We start from the raw sequence: 15,328 nt of genomic DNA on the forward strand, positions 1-15,328 counted from the left end.
GTTGGACTGTTCCGGTACCTCGGGTCTGATTGACCATGGACTGCGACGGTGTCCTCTATTCAACATTTTAGTCAATCTAGGGTGCTTGCAGTTGTAGAAGTCTTTCTGTAACGCTCCCTTGATGTGAACCCCCAAGTGTTGTGGTGGAACCCGGGGATCCTCCCTATATCATCCAAAGGCCCCACATCATGTTGCGGGTGGTGGGGCCTTGTTCCCTTTTGATGCCTCCGCCTGCACTGTAATGGCCGAACAGAGGGCATAGTCACTGACCCTGAGACGCAAGGTTGGGAGCTCAGAGTATCCTAGATTGGATGTCTGCATGGGTGTCTGGGATTCAATGCTGAATCCAAGATCTGTTTTGGGCCGGAAAGAAGTCTGAGCAGGTTTGAATGCGGCCAAATGTTTAAATGTTTCAGTGAATCCAACTGGAACCTGGATATGCACCAGCTCCCGATAGTGCTATCAAGAAAGTGGTTTCTGCACCGTACCCTTTTCAGTCTCGTCTCCAAAAAGCTGAGGAGCAACTGACACAGGTCAGACAAAGAAGGCTCTGTTTTGACATCTGTCCAGAACCTGTTACCGACCACAAAGTACTGCTAGGGTCTGCACAATCCAGACGATTCACAGGACCAGAAGAAACCAAAAGGGCACTAAATTCCCTTGCCTCTGTGTGACCAGCAGGGATACTCACCTCCAAGACTCCTTACCTGCCTGACACTGTGCAGTTCACCTTGTGGGTGTAGCACAGACTGCCCTGACTTACAACTGTTCAAGAACGACGCCTGTGGGGATTCCCAGGCTTTCTTCTTTGAACTCCTGGAGCACCGATTGTATCACTGCTGCGACCCCTTGCCAACCGCAAAATGACATTGCTGATAATAAATTTCCTTAATCTGTATTCTTTTGTGTTACACTGTATTTCTTCACTACCCTGCCCCGCTCTGAGAGCGCAGTCCTGGCTGCTTTACCTCATTGCTCCCTGGAAGAGGCAGAAAAGAAAGGAAAAACAAGTTGCCTCACACAAAGGGCCAAGGAAAATCCTTCTAACATGTAGCTCCAAACAAACAGCCAAAGTCATTGACCGAAAGGTACCAGAGTCTTCAACTGCAACCCTTAGGAATGGGAGGACCCGCAAGAAGTGGGTACTTTTTGTAGTTCAGTCCTTCAAAAGTACCCAAAAAATCTGAACCTCAGATACCATGTTATACCGCTGGCTGCCTTTTTGACCAGAACTCTGATTTGGAGACTGAGCAGATTATTCACAGGGCTACAATAAACTTTATCCGCTGGATGCCCAGCCACATAAAAGCATGCAATATTAATCCACCGCTTACCACACCAATGCCTGCACTGTCAATTGGCCCACCATCAGGACCATCTCTCGATCCGCCATTTAGCTTTTGCTTGATTACTAACCTTAAACGTAGGGTAACCTTGCATTGCGGTTGCGCCGAGAGGTAAACTACGCTTCCAACAGCACAGAGCCATGTTGAGCAGTATATCCCTCCTGAGACCCAGAAGTTGTCACATGGAGATCGTTATTGACCTCTTGTCAGCCAATCAGAATGTTTAGAGTGCAGTCAATAACTACTGGTATTGACTGCATTCTGTCTTCAGAAGCAGACAGGGAAACAATAGTGCATGCAATTTCCAGGAAAGATTTCTTTCAAGACTCTCCCTCTCTGGCAGGACCTTTTTTTGCTGCAACATGAAATTTAAAATACAAAGGAGAAAGCTAAAACACTGAAATATGCTTTTACATTCTTACAGAGAAACCGTTTACTTTTACATGATGCCTAACTCATGTTCATGTTAAATCTATTCCAGTTTAACCAAGTTGCAATTAAAATGCTTAAATTATTAAGACAACCATGTTATTTAAAAACTACAAAATAAAACCACATCTAATATACTGAGTCTGTTTGCTTTACTTACTCTTAAAGTAACATTATTTACTTCACCACCAAAACACCAAAACCTATATTACTACTACCACCATGTGCTAATAGCCTTACAGACGTTGGAAGGGGTGATTATCGCTTGGGATAATCACCCTTCCCCTACTTATGGCCCTTGGCTTCGCCTCAGGACATCATTTGGTGGTGTGTCATTATCCCGCGATAAGAACTCCTCCTTTGGTCTATAAGGCTATAGTGGGGGGAAGTAAAGCTTTCACCCAAAGACTTAGGAGCTCATTGGAAATAAATTAGTATACTGCAGAGAGGTGACCTAAACCGATTGTACATGCTTGCAAGTTTCATCATTGGCGCCACAAAGTACATGATAAGCAGCCATTTACAATGGATTGCTGTGGAATCTGCTTGATTTTAGGGGGTAATAAAAACAGAGAAAATCCATAGGTATCCAAAGCATTTGAAACAGCAGTAATTTGTCATGCTGGTGTAAATGTATTCTGTTTTTCTGACGGGGGATAGAGGTTTAGGTGAGAAAGGCCATTCCGTTCTCTGCCCCAGCTGCACCAGCAAAATTTCAGACCATACACTGTAGTAGTATCTGAGTTGCAAACCAACATTTAATAATTTTCCGCTTTGTTTTTACGACTAAGGTACTGCTCAAGGGACTTAGAAAATAGGTAGTTAGCACTTCCTGCATTGAACACTACTTTACAATGTACAATGAAAGTTTATATACTCAAAGCTGCATTAAGAATTGTAATTATACCTTTGTGCAAACCTATATCTTGCATGCCTAATATCCCTCCTGAGACCTTTATATTGATGTGGGTTTCATAAATATGTATACTATTCCTCCCCTTTCGATGGATTTGCTCATAGAAGTTGAATAGGTGCTTCATCACATCAGCATGGATTTCCTGTTGTTCTCCAGCATGCGGTCTTACATGGATTCACATGCTATATTTCCTATCGTCAGGCTGGGAATCCTCAGTAAAATAAAGTAGTTTAGCTTTAAACTAAAAACTGCATTGTCGCTTATATAGCCTACTGCTGTCACTTTGTGTCATACTGCCCTATCCAATGATGTTCGTCCTCCTTAGCTCCACCCCTGGTGGCCATCTTCAGATTTGGTGACGTGCGTAAAGTGGGAGTAGGAACCAAGAAGAGCCATAGAGGCGAAGGATGGAAGATTTGCATGTGATTCCATGTAAGTCCCATGCTGGAGAACAAGAGTTACAGGTAAGTAACTTGTTCCTTCAACAGCATTGGGTTTTATATGGATTCATATGCTATGAATACTATTACACAGCAGTACACTTGGACAACCCCAGGAGATGGCAAGGCTCAACCAAAGCAATAGCGTTACCCCTGCAGCAGACTCACCTCATGCAAACCTGTTGCAAAGCACCACTTGTCCGACACAAGACTCCTCCCTGGATTCCCTGTCGACACAGTAGAATCTCGTGAAGGTTGTGAGTGGACCTCCACGTAGCAACCTTGCAGATATACAGCAAGGGAACACCAGAGAGGAATACTGTTGTAGATTGCTGTGTTGGAATGGGCCTTCGGTCTGCCTGGCAACAGCCTGTGGACCAGCTGATGGTAATGTATGATGCAGCCAGAGAGGCATCTGGAGACGGACGCTTTAGATAGGGCCTTCCCAAGGCCCACAGGTCCGAAGTTTACAAAAAGCTGAGTTGTCTTTCAAAAGTCCTTTGCGCTTGCCACATAGAATTTCAAGGCATGTGCCACGTCCAGCGAGTCCAAAGATCTTTCAGCAGGCAAAGGGTTGGCAAAGACAACGAGCAGTACCAAAGGCTTGTTTGAATAAAAGTCTGACGGGACCTATGGCATAAAGAAAGAATGAGTCGTCAGAACCACTTTCGCTAGGAGAAACGACAAATATTGAGGCTTACATGAGACAGCCTGTATTTCACAAACCCTCCTGGCAGAGGTGATAGCCACGAGGACAGTGGTTTTCCAAGAAAGAAACTTCACGGGGCCCGATGCATATGTTCAAACGGTGGACCCATGAGCTCAGGCGTGTCTCGCATTAAGCTCCCGCGCAGGAGCCTTCACTGGTGGAAAAGTCCTGAAGAGGCCCTTGAGGAACTCTTTGGTGAGTCTGTGCGACCACAGGGTGCACCACTTGGTGTATCTTGTTTGATGCATGGGCAAGGTCAGCCTTGGCAAGTGCGAGCAAGTATGGAAGAAGTTGTGGTGCCATAAGGCGCCATGGAGAAATCCTCTTTGACGGGCACCACACTGTAAAACGCATCTGCTTGTGTTTGCAACTGGCAAGAGTAGTGTCCATACTCTGGGACTGCAGGATCCAGGCCGCCAGGCTCAGAGATGCTGGATTGCGGTGTAGGATGGATCCTCCTTCCATGGAGAGCCATTCTGGGAGAGGAGGCAGTCTGAATGCTGGAGCCACCGAAAGGTGAAGGGGATCTGGGTACCTCCTGCTTCTTAATGTAATACATGGTGGTCATGTTGTCTGTGAAGATCCTGACCACCTTTCATAAAAGCTGAGGATTGAAAGACTTTAGAGCTCAGAAACCTGCCCACAGTTCCAGCATGTTGATATGCAACGTTTTCTTTTCTGTGAGCCATAGTCCCCTGGCATATAGTTGCCTGTGTGGGCGCCCCAAGCCTCCAGAGAGTCATCGGTACTGACTGTTTCCTGGTGTGCCGGGGTCCTGAGGGGAGCCCCCCGTGAGATATGAAAGTGAATGGACCAACACCTCAGGGCTTTCCTGAACATTTGATAGAGGACTATCTTGTCATTCAATGATCCAGAGATTTGCTTCCGCCTGGCGTCCAGGAACTCTGGAAGAGTTCTCATGTGCAACCTGCAATGAGGGATCAGATGTATGCAGGAAGACATCACCCCTTACAGGGATTTGATGGGCTGGACTGTCGCCACTTCGGTGGAAGATAACCTTTGGACCTTTCCTAGGATGGTACAGATCCTTTCCTCTGATGGGCCCGCCATGCACAAGACTGTGTTGAGTTGGGCCCCCAGGAGCAGTGCGTTTTGGGATGAGAACGAGTCCAGATCAGCCAATCGTCCAGGTAGTGATAGACCTACACTCCCTTCTGACGAAGGAATGCTGCCACTTGGGGCTATGCACTTGGTGAACACCCTTGGGGCTTATTTGATGCTGAAGGGTAATGACTTGAATTGGTAATGTCTTCCTTGGACGACGAAACTTAGGAGCCTCCAATGTTTTGGGTGAATGGGGATATGGAAATATGCATCCTCCAGATCCAGCATCTCCAAGAAATCTCTGTCTTCCAGTTGGCTGAGCACGTGCTGTAACTTGGCCATCATGAATGTCTGGGACTTTAGGAATTTGTTGAAATGACGCAAGTCCAGGATGGGCTTCCAGCCACCTGACTGGTGCCTAAAATTGTCTCTGGCTCCAATGAAAAAGTGGCCCACAGTTGCAAATGGTAATTCATTAATTTTTTGACAGCCCCTGAGAGTAGCACCCACGAGGGAGGTTTTTGATAAAATGTGATGCGAATTGTGCATTTAAAAAAATATGTATTCAGTAAAACTGGTCAAAACTACTGGCCGCTTGGTGAAGTAACTTATCATACTGGCACACAAGGGCCAAACAAGTGGCCCACTTTGACCAATAAACTGGCCCATAATAGCAATTTGTGTTTTTGATTCGGGCATTGCCCTATTGTGCTATAGGCCAGTTTGAGCCTGCTTAACTGCCCCATCTATGAAGCCGTGTGGTACTACTGAAGTCTGTTTTCATTGTTTGTGATGAGGGCATCAACAGTGAAAGGAGGAATTTAGTGCAATGACATAGCTACAAAGATGACAGAGATAATTTATCCCTTCATTTTAAAGTTCAAAAAAGAGCCTTTAGTGACCATGCATGGTGATCATGGGTGCTGTAAGGTGCCTGGTGCAGGTCGGGCGAGGTGAAGCTTGGTAAAGACCGTGACGGGCAAAGCAGCATTCGCGCTGGTCGGAGCTCATGCACAGTAATGAATACTACCTGCGATTAGAGAACGCTGATTGGCTGGGGTGAAGCAGGACCTTCCCAACCCAAAATAGGTCCCTTTATCCTGCGTTTTATGTATGCGGACACTGCATCCTATTTGCTCACAGAGCGCTCTGTTCCAGTACAGCTCCGTGTATTGAGTTTGACAGGGCCAGCCTTGGGGCTGGGTGGGCTGTGCGACCGCCCGGGCTGCTATAGCCCCCAGGGGCCCATTAGCTCCCAGCTCGGGGGAGTCTTTCAAGGTCTCCCCCTAGCTGGCATAGTGGGAGAAGGCGTGGCAGGCACCCTTTTGTTATTAAGTGCACACCCAGCGGCGCTGTGCACTTTTAATAACAATAGAGTGCTGATGGTTCCATCAGCACTCTGTTGAGATGATTACCTCCCCGCTCCGACGCGTGAGCAAGGCTGGTTTAGAATAGGAGCACACTATTCCAGTGATTAACTCCCGGCTCAGGCACCAGAGCGGGGAGTTAAAAAGGTCCCCCCCCCAGGACCAAGGGCACACCACATTTTTATTAAACCGCCCAGGTTGCTGCCGCAGCTAAGGCCAGCACTGCAGCTTGAAGTGTTTTTCTTAAATAAACTGTCGTCGGAAGTACTGCATTTATCAGTGCTTCAGATAACAATATATTTAAGTAAAAAAAGATATCCTGGCACTGATTGGTCCCTGTACCCTACTGGCCGTGGCCAACAGGACACGCCTAAAAGAGACCTGCACCAAAACAACCAGTGCCAAAACGGCTGTGCCAAAAGAGCGTACCATATCTAGCGCCCCATCCAGGAAGCCAATGTTTCTTATCAATATTGCATTTCTCTGGTTTGCTTGTTTGTCCTGGGCCTGTTGTCTCAATACCGCGCAGCCCGCTGGCCTTTTAAGTGTCCATCTGCTTGTCGGTCTTCCTCCGTCGTCATCGTATTTTTTTTTCCCCCTTATCCCGGATTTGTTTGTCGTTCTTATACAATATTCCTCTCTGGGCTGTCGTCGTAACAAAGACTGATTTTGGAATCGGACACACTGTCTAGAATTCACACTCCACTCGCTCCATTACCGCCCTTACTTGCCTTAGCTGTTGGCGTGTGAGCTGTTTCTAAATAATTAGCAGTTGCTGTTCGTTTGTTTGGCTACTAGTCTTGCAGGAGTGCTCGTGTCCAATGTGTGCGTGAACACGTCTTTCTAGCTACGACGATGCGTAATCTAGGGCTGACCACGTCAAGGTTTATTGCCCCCACTTTTGCTCCCAACCACTTTTCATTCTTAGGGCTTCTTGATGTCAAGTGTGGCCATCTGTTTGCCTTGCTTAAACACTGGCCTTCAAAACACTGCCAAGAGGGACTAGGCGCGCACACATAGTTGACTTTAAAATTAATTATTGTCTGAACCATTGTCTTAAACAGTGAGCTGACCGGCAGGCCTTGACATCAGAAATGGTATGTCATCAATTTGTTCGAACAGGTTTGATGTAGATTAGTTTGTCTTGTGGGGAAACTTGCAATGCCCTTTTATTTTAATACTACTCAATAAAGCGCACATTCAAATCATTGCCTTCATGCCTGATTTCACACCAGGCGTTTTATTATGGTTACCGTTTGCGGGGATATTTTAATCACCGGGGCATACATGCATCAAAAACAGACTAAAATGAGCCATGTCATTAACCCCAATTAATTGTGTTAAATTAATTAGCCAATTAATGGAACGCTTCCTGGGAATTCGACCTGTTTAACAGATGAACGATTCAATTTCCAGGGAAGAGACTTGTAAAAATTGTTTTAATCTCAATTGAATCAAGTATAAAAAAATATATTATTATTTGACACATCACATTGCACACCTGTGTCATCAGGGTGCCTGGTTAGATATGATAGGTTATTTATAACATGCTTAATACCCAGAGGTTTCTAAAAACCGCGGACCTGGTATCTAACCTGTGTTGCTCTGTGTCGTCTTGCTTCCAAGGCGAGCATGTTGCCCTTGTGCTATCCTCCCGAGACATGAATAGAGAGAATAGTACCATTCCAGTAAGTTGCCATTTGGGGTCGGTTCAATGGGGAAGCCTTATCACAAAAGAGCCAATGTTTACGAGCAGATCCCTCTTGTGCCACACCGGTGAGAGCGGTGCCCATCTCTCATGGCATTTCATGAAGCTACATAGCCGATCACCCGAGTTAACATGCCGGTCTGCTAATACATTTACTAGGGAGGATGAAAACATGATGAGCATGAAACACGTTTTTGGCTGAGTACTTACACATATGAGATTTGGGAAATGTGAAAATGTGAAGACACGTTTTTTACATGGGAAATTCACAATAAACCTACATGTTGGGCAAAAAAAGAAATTGTTTACGGGTTATGCTGATCAAACTTACTCTGGAACCAGTTGTCTTACATGATGACTATTCTGACCCTTCAGGATTTTGCAGCATGAAAGGGCAAATTTTGCAGAACAAACCTTTATTTATGGCGGCATTTTTGCAGCACAATATTTATTGACTGGAGGGTGCATGATTGGTACATTGCAGGAAAGAGGCCTTGTGCAGGGCTACAAGAGAGCCAGGGTGTCCATATGTGTATCTTTTGTATGAAATAGGAAGAGTCCTCGATATCTCTGGCTTGGCAGAACAGTGTTTGTTTTGGCTACATTTTTTTTGGTTTAATTGCATGCCTATTTAATATTATTAACATTATTAATCATTATCAGTTGTAATGCTGAAAATATTCCCCTTCTATGTTCCCCAATCCCGCAAACAGCCACACACCTCACACGTTTCACCCGTTTCCCATCACAACTTGTATTTTTGAACCTCACGCTCAGTCATACACATACTCACATGCTCTGTCACTCTGGCAAGTCACAATTTGTGCTCTGTAGTCCCTGCCAAACTCCAAATCATACTCCCAACTCACACCGTCCACTCCCCAATTCCTCCCGCAGTATACAGTCCTTCATTCTTGCATGCTACCTCTACATCTTTCATCCTTTCTCCCATTCTATCACACTCTTCCCTCATCCTTTCTCCCAATCTGCAGTTTACTGCCCCTTTCAGGCCAACCCCTCTCTGCTTTTGGCCCACTACTACCCCTGATCCCACGTTCCTTCCACTTTCTATACCTCCGCTCTCTCTCTGATTTCTGGCCCACCGCCCCACTGCATCCGCTCTGCTCTCTTGCCCACCGCTTCCCCCTCTGACCCACTGCTCTCACTCTGATCTCCCTTTGCTTTCTTGCCTACCACGCCAAAGCTCACCCATCACTCACCCTCTCACTCCTTTATCTCACATATTGTGACCATTTTTCAATTTTTGAAGAAAACTGTAGATTTTGACCTAAAAAAGGGGGCATCAAAAAATAGAGCAGAGAATGTGCTTTTTTTTAGATAACCCATTTTTGGAAATGAGAGGCCACCTTAATCTCAAAAGTGACCTGCGCATTTCCGCAGGGCTGAGCTGTAGCGCAAATGATGCGCTTGCCAGCCGCCTTGAATACATTTGTGATAGAAACGCTCTCCCGACAATGGTCTACAGGCTCCCCATGCATTTCACAGTGACTGGCCCTTAAGGGTCCTGCCGCTGTAAAATGCAACCCAAAAAAACACATTTCTATCCCATTTGGGTAACAGAAATGCAAGTGAGACAGCATCTGTCACATTTAAAAGATTTTTGTGTTTTTAAAAAAAAGTTTTGCATGAGTCAGTAGGGTCAGTAAAGACCCTGTAAAACAGTGGCACTCCTCATGCACGTATTTAAAGTGGGCGCAGAGGGTGGCCTTCAATTTCTGCACTTTTAAAAGCGCATCTTGCTAGTCAATTTGCAATGCACTTTTAAATGCGCAGAAACCCCCCCTGATTTGCGCAAAGCGGTGAAAAACGACATCTGAATGGGTGCATATAAGAAGCGTCCATTTAGATGTCCTTTTTGGATCTGACGGCTTTTTTTTATTTTTTTTGCTCAAGTGATGAGATGTGCTTGCGCATTTCATTTCTTGAGTCCAAAAAAAAGAGTTGAGAAACTGACCCCTTGAGTTTTTTTTAATTTTTATTTTTTTTGCAAAAACGCTCATTTTTGTTAGTGTTTTTTGTTTTTGCGCTTTTTTGCAAGAACGGCAGTTTTTCTCGCCATTTTGCGGGATCGCAAAATCGCTATAAACTGGAGGGTCTGACTATTATTTAAATGAAATATGCACAGGCCCAAAGGAACTGAATAAGAATGGCCACAGTGCCATTTCTGCTAACCTCCCAAAGGAACTGAACAGGTATGGCCAGAGTGCCACTTCTGCTAACCTCCTAAAGGAACTGAACAGGTATGGCCAGAGTGCCACTTCTGCTAGCCTTCCAAAGGGACTGAACAGGTATGGCCACAGTGCCACTTCTGGTAACCTCCCAAAGGAACTGAACAGGTATGGCCAGAGTGCCACTTCTGCTAACCTCCCAAAGGAACTGAACAGGTATGGCCAGAGTGCCACTTCTGCTAGCCTTCCAAAGGGACTGAACAGGTATGGCCAGAGTGCTACTCCTACTAACCTCCCAAAGGAACTGAACAGGTACGGCCACAGTGCCACTTCTGGTAACTTCCCAAAGGAACTGAACAGGTTTAGCCAGAGTACCACTTCTGGTAATCTCCTCACTGGTGTTATGGCTTTTTAGTAAGGTTTTAGGGGCAATGGTGAATACATATAAATGGAACATACCTGCCCAATCATTTCTGCAAATGAACTGTGGTCATTTAAATAGAAATTGTTTAAAGTCCTCCATTTCCACTAGGAACCCATGCTCATCAGACAGTGCCTGGGCTCTTTCCCTGTTTCTCCCAGAAGCAGCACAGAACCCTGTTTACCGCCTTGAAACGGCTTCAAGCTCGACTCACCTCTAGCCTCTGCAGGGCCTCTGATGTGGCTTTTGGCATGCTAAATACTTTGAACAATTGGCCTGCTTTGAGCTTTAACAAAGCTAACTTGACCCAGTGCAGTGCATCGCCACCACCACTTGACCGCCGATTTGCTGCTGTGAAAGCATCCAGCTCGCTGCATCCCGAGAGAAGACTTGACCCAACCAAAGTATTTTCTCGACATGACTGGAGAGCTGACTTGACCCACTGGAAGCCATCAACTCGCTTCTCTCACATGCTCACTCAACCCAGCTAACGTATCGTTTCGACCTGACTCATCCTGGCGGGTACTATCGATTCAACCTTTCTTGAGCACAGACTCGGTCCACATAGATTCCCCCATCTCGAAGCTGATACGACCTGGACTCGACACTGGCGCAGCACGATCTGATTTTCCCGACACTTGCTCGACCCACAGAAAAGCACCAATAAGCACGACTCGATGTTCTCGAGTACCCAACACAAGTGAGAAAGGTATTTGCGTGGTCCTGCTCCCTGGCCTGCGTTAAAGGGCCCTGGTGACTTAAAAAAAAACGCTCTTTGCCTATTCAAATGCCTGCACCCCTATCTTCAACCCAAGTGCCCCCTTTATAATTATAATTGTTCATTCATAATGCGCTTAATGCCAACAAATGGTTTTTAACTGCGTGTCGGGACTCGAAACTGTGTTGTGCTGTGTTGTTTTGCTTCCAAAACAAATGCGTTTCCCCGAGCTATCCTTTGCTCTCAAAGGCTGCATTCTCTGTTTCGAGGGGATTTGGTCCTCCGACGTATTCCATATCTATGACAGGTAATGTCCACAGCTGTGCTGCTTCGGAAAATTTTCGGCATCTGCGTCCTGCATCGATGACGTCGATGCGCCGTCCCCGAGGACCTCCTCCGACAGCCGACGTCACCCGATGTGATAAGCAGGACGCACGACGCCCGTAGCCTCAGTTCTGTTTTTTCTGCGAACGTGCTCGCTTCGTGAATCTCGGTACGCCTCGACTCTTTGGAGTTTGTTGTATTCTTCTCGGTTCTTTGAACCTGTTCGGTTTTTGTGAAAACCTGTTTGTGACGATGTCTACCTCATCTTCAACCCCGCGTCCGGGCTTCAAGAAATGTGGGGACTGTGGGTCCAAGATGTCGGTAACGGACTCGCACGACGCCTGCCTCAGGTGCCTCAGGGAGGCCCACGACACAGAAGACGACTGTCGACTGCCAGTCGCTCACGGCCAAGGCCTTGCGGGAGCGCAAGAAGAAGTTGTCAGTAGGTAGGGTGTCTAAGCCCAGGAAGTCGAGGTCTGCGGGGCTTTCGATGGATGATTCAAGAGGCGACTCTCTGTGTCATCGTCTGAGGTCCAGTGGGTCTCCTTCCAGGAGTCGGTCTCGCCACTCCTCTGCCTCTTCGAGGCATTCCCGGAAGCGGCAGCATCGGTTGCCTTCCCCGTCCTCTTCCGAGGACTCCACCCGTCGGCGGGTCACTTATCCCACCATGCAAGCAACACCGGAGGAATGGGCTTCCTTCGGGAAGAAGATGTTGGCGATTCTTGAATCGCAGGGCACTGGTCCGTCCGTGCCTCCGAGTGGGGTCGGTCGTGATCGGTCGAGAGACACCGCTCGCATTCCTTCGGGCTTGGGTGGTCAGCACGGTTTGCGGGAGAGGTCCCGCTCGGACAAGGGTAACTGTTCTCGCCATGCCTGTTCCAGGTCCCGGTCCTCGATGCGCTCGAGACCGCGTTATCCTGTGCCGTCTTCGAGGAAGACGTCGACGCCTGTGGCGCCGAAGTCGTCGACGCCTCTCTCTCTCTCTCGAGGCTCCGCTTTTGAGGGGGTCGTCGATGCTGTCGGCGCCTAGGTCGTTGAAGGACACGCTCGGAGCCCTGGCTTCGAGGCCTGTGTCGACGCCGCCGGTGCTGGCGGTGCTGCGGCTGACGTCGACACCGATTCTCTCGACGCCAGCGCCGACTCGTTCGGCGCCCTCGACGCCTTTTGAGGCAGTGGTGTCGGAGGGGCCCTGTGGCATGGGGGTAGCCCCTAGAAATGCTCTGGCTAAGGTCAGGCATGGCTTTGGTCCCCAGGTGTCTTACTCTCACCGCCTGGAGTACATTTCAGAGGGTGATGAGGGCTCTGATGAGGGCTTGGTTCCGGTTACGGTGCCTGATGAGCTTCTCTCGGGCCATAGCCAATTTGATGACCTGAGGCAGTCACTGCATCAAGCCCGTGGACTGGACACCTCTCTGGAGGTGGAGTTTTGTAGGCTGGAGCCTGGCACTCATGCCGATTCTTCGCACCGGCGCCTTATGTCTCGGGTCACCGAGTACTTGGGATGGTCGGTTCCCCCAGGGGAGTTTGTTCAGGATGATCTCACGGACATCCTTGATCTTGGTCCCCCCACTGACCCGGTACTGCCATTTCATATGGCACTGCAGATAAGGGTGGCGGCGGCTTGGACTGCTCCGAGAGTCTCCCGGCAGTGGGCAAGTCTTTGTCGCGAAAATTCCGTCCAGCCAGTAGCGACCCCTGCTACTTGTCCAGGCACCCCACTCCGGAGAGTTTGGTGGTGCAGGTGGCTACGGCCCCGGCAAAGCAGGCGTCGTATCCTACCATCCCTCCGGATAGGGAGGACAAACATTTTGATGGCTGGGCGAAGAAAGTGTTTTCTTCAGGGGGTATGGCGCTTCTGGCGGCCAACGCCGTATCTGCCTTGTCTCGTTTCACACACACTCTGTGGAACTGTGTTGCATTAGCGGTTGAACATATTTCCGAAGGGGACGAACGGGATGGTTTCCTTGCTTGGTTCCGGATGGCAAGGATGCCATGTGTGAGGCCGTTCAGTCGGGTTTGGACATGGCAGATTGTGTCAGCCGGTCCATGGCGGCGAGCACCGTAATACGCAGGTTTGCGTGGTTGCGGAAGTCGGGGTTCACTCCTGATGTGCAGTCCCGGCTCCTCAACATGCCCTTTGACGGTGAACATCTTTTTGGCAGCAAGGCTGACGAGAGCCTTGAGAGGTTGCAGACCTCCAAAGCTGCAGCAAAGTCGTTGGGCGCTGCAGTTCGACAACCTCTGCCTTTTCGTCCTAGGGGACAACAATGGAGGGGTGGTTCCTTTCGCTATTACTCGTCCTTCAGTAAAGCGAAAGGAGCTGTCAGTCCAAGAGGCCACCGTAAGAGTGCCAGAGGTGGAAAACAGGGTACTCGAGGTACCAAGGCCGCTCGGGCAGTTGCCTCTTTGCCCTCAGGCAACGCCGCAGCCGCTACCACTCAGTCATGATGCCAGGTCCCATGGTTCGCCGGTTGGGGGAAGGCTGGCGCAGCATCTTGTAGAGTGGCGTGCCATTACTTCAGATGTGTGGGTTCTGGAGATTATAACCCATGGCTACTGTCTTCCCTTTCGACAGAGGCCTCGCGACAATCCACCTGGGAACCTCTCTTTGAAGAGTCCGGATCCGCTCCTTGCGCAGGAAATTCAAGCCCTGCTGGAGAAAGGTGCCATAGAACTGTTGCCAGTAGTGGAGAGGAACAAGGGATGGTATTCCCCTTATTTTTTTATTTCGAAGAAAGACAGGGGATTGAGACCCATCACGGACTTGCGCAGTTTGAACAAACTCCTCAGGAAGGACAAGTTCAAGATGGTTACTCTCTCTCAAGTCCTCCAGGCCCTTCAACTTCAGGACTGGTTGGTGTCTCTCGACCTCCAGGACGCTGACCTCCATGTGCCGATCCATCCCAAGCACAAGAAGTACCTGAGGTTCGCGGTTGGCGACTCGCACTTTCAGTTTCGGGTCCTGCCGTTCGGATTGACCTCGGCCCCGAGGGTTTTCACCAAGCTCATGGTGGTGGTGGCAGCACATCTCAGGAAAGGGGGGATTCACGTCTACCCCTACCTGGACGATTGGTTGATCAGGGGGAGCTCTCCCGAGCAAGTCCTGGATCATCTGTCCGTCACCTGCCACTCCCTTCACAGGCTGGGCTTCTCCCTCAATTTAAAGAAGTCCCATTTGACACCAACACAGCGGCTCCAGTACATCGGAGCAGTGCTCGACACATCCCTGGGGCTGTGTTTTCCTCCCCAGGTGAAGGCTCTTTCAATTCAGCAATGGTGCCCAAGTTTTGACTTGCCCAGACTCTCCCAGCGTCCGAGTTCTTGAGACTGCTCGGCCTCATGGCGTCCTGCATTCTTCTGGTGCCAGAGGCTAGTTTGCGGATGAGATCTTTGCAATGGGCACTCAGGCTCCAGTGGTCTCAGTGCTCCGGCAGGATGTCGGACCCTGTTCAGGTGCCACCCTCGGTCGCCCAGGACCTTCTGTGGTGGGCCTTCGAAGGCAATCTGATGAAGGGGGCCCCATTTTGGCTGCCCTGGCCGGAGGTGACGATCGTGACGGACTCATCCCTCACGGGATGGGGAGCTCATGCCAACGAGTTGACAGTCAGCGGTTGTTGGTCTCCGTCGGAGTCCAGACTCCATGTCAATCTGTTGGAGCTGAGGGCCGTCAGGCTAGCCCTGAAGGCTTTTCTGCCG

At 48.7% G+C, this 15,328-nt stretch overlaps 1 protein-coding gene across 1 annotated transcript in view; it reads left to right on the forward strand.

Annotated features, from left to right (window-relative positions):
• The window catches only part of DACT3 (dishevelled binding antagonist of beta catenin 3), a 369,285-nt gene that overhangs the window by 208,348 nt on the left and 145,609 nt on the right, over positions 1-15,328 (forward strand). The window lies entirely within an intron of this gene.

The sequence above is a fragment of the Ambystoma mexicanum genome, chromosome 2p (assembly GCF_040938575.1).
Source record: "Ambystoma mexicanum isolate Mex_15411 chromosome 2p, UKY_AmexF1_1, whole genome shotgun sequence".
Lineage (NCBI taxonomy): Eukaryota > Metazoa > Chordata > Amphibia > Caudata > Ambystomatidae > Ambystoma > Ambystoma mexicanum.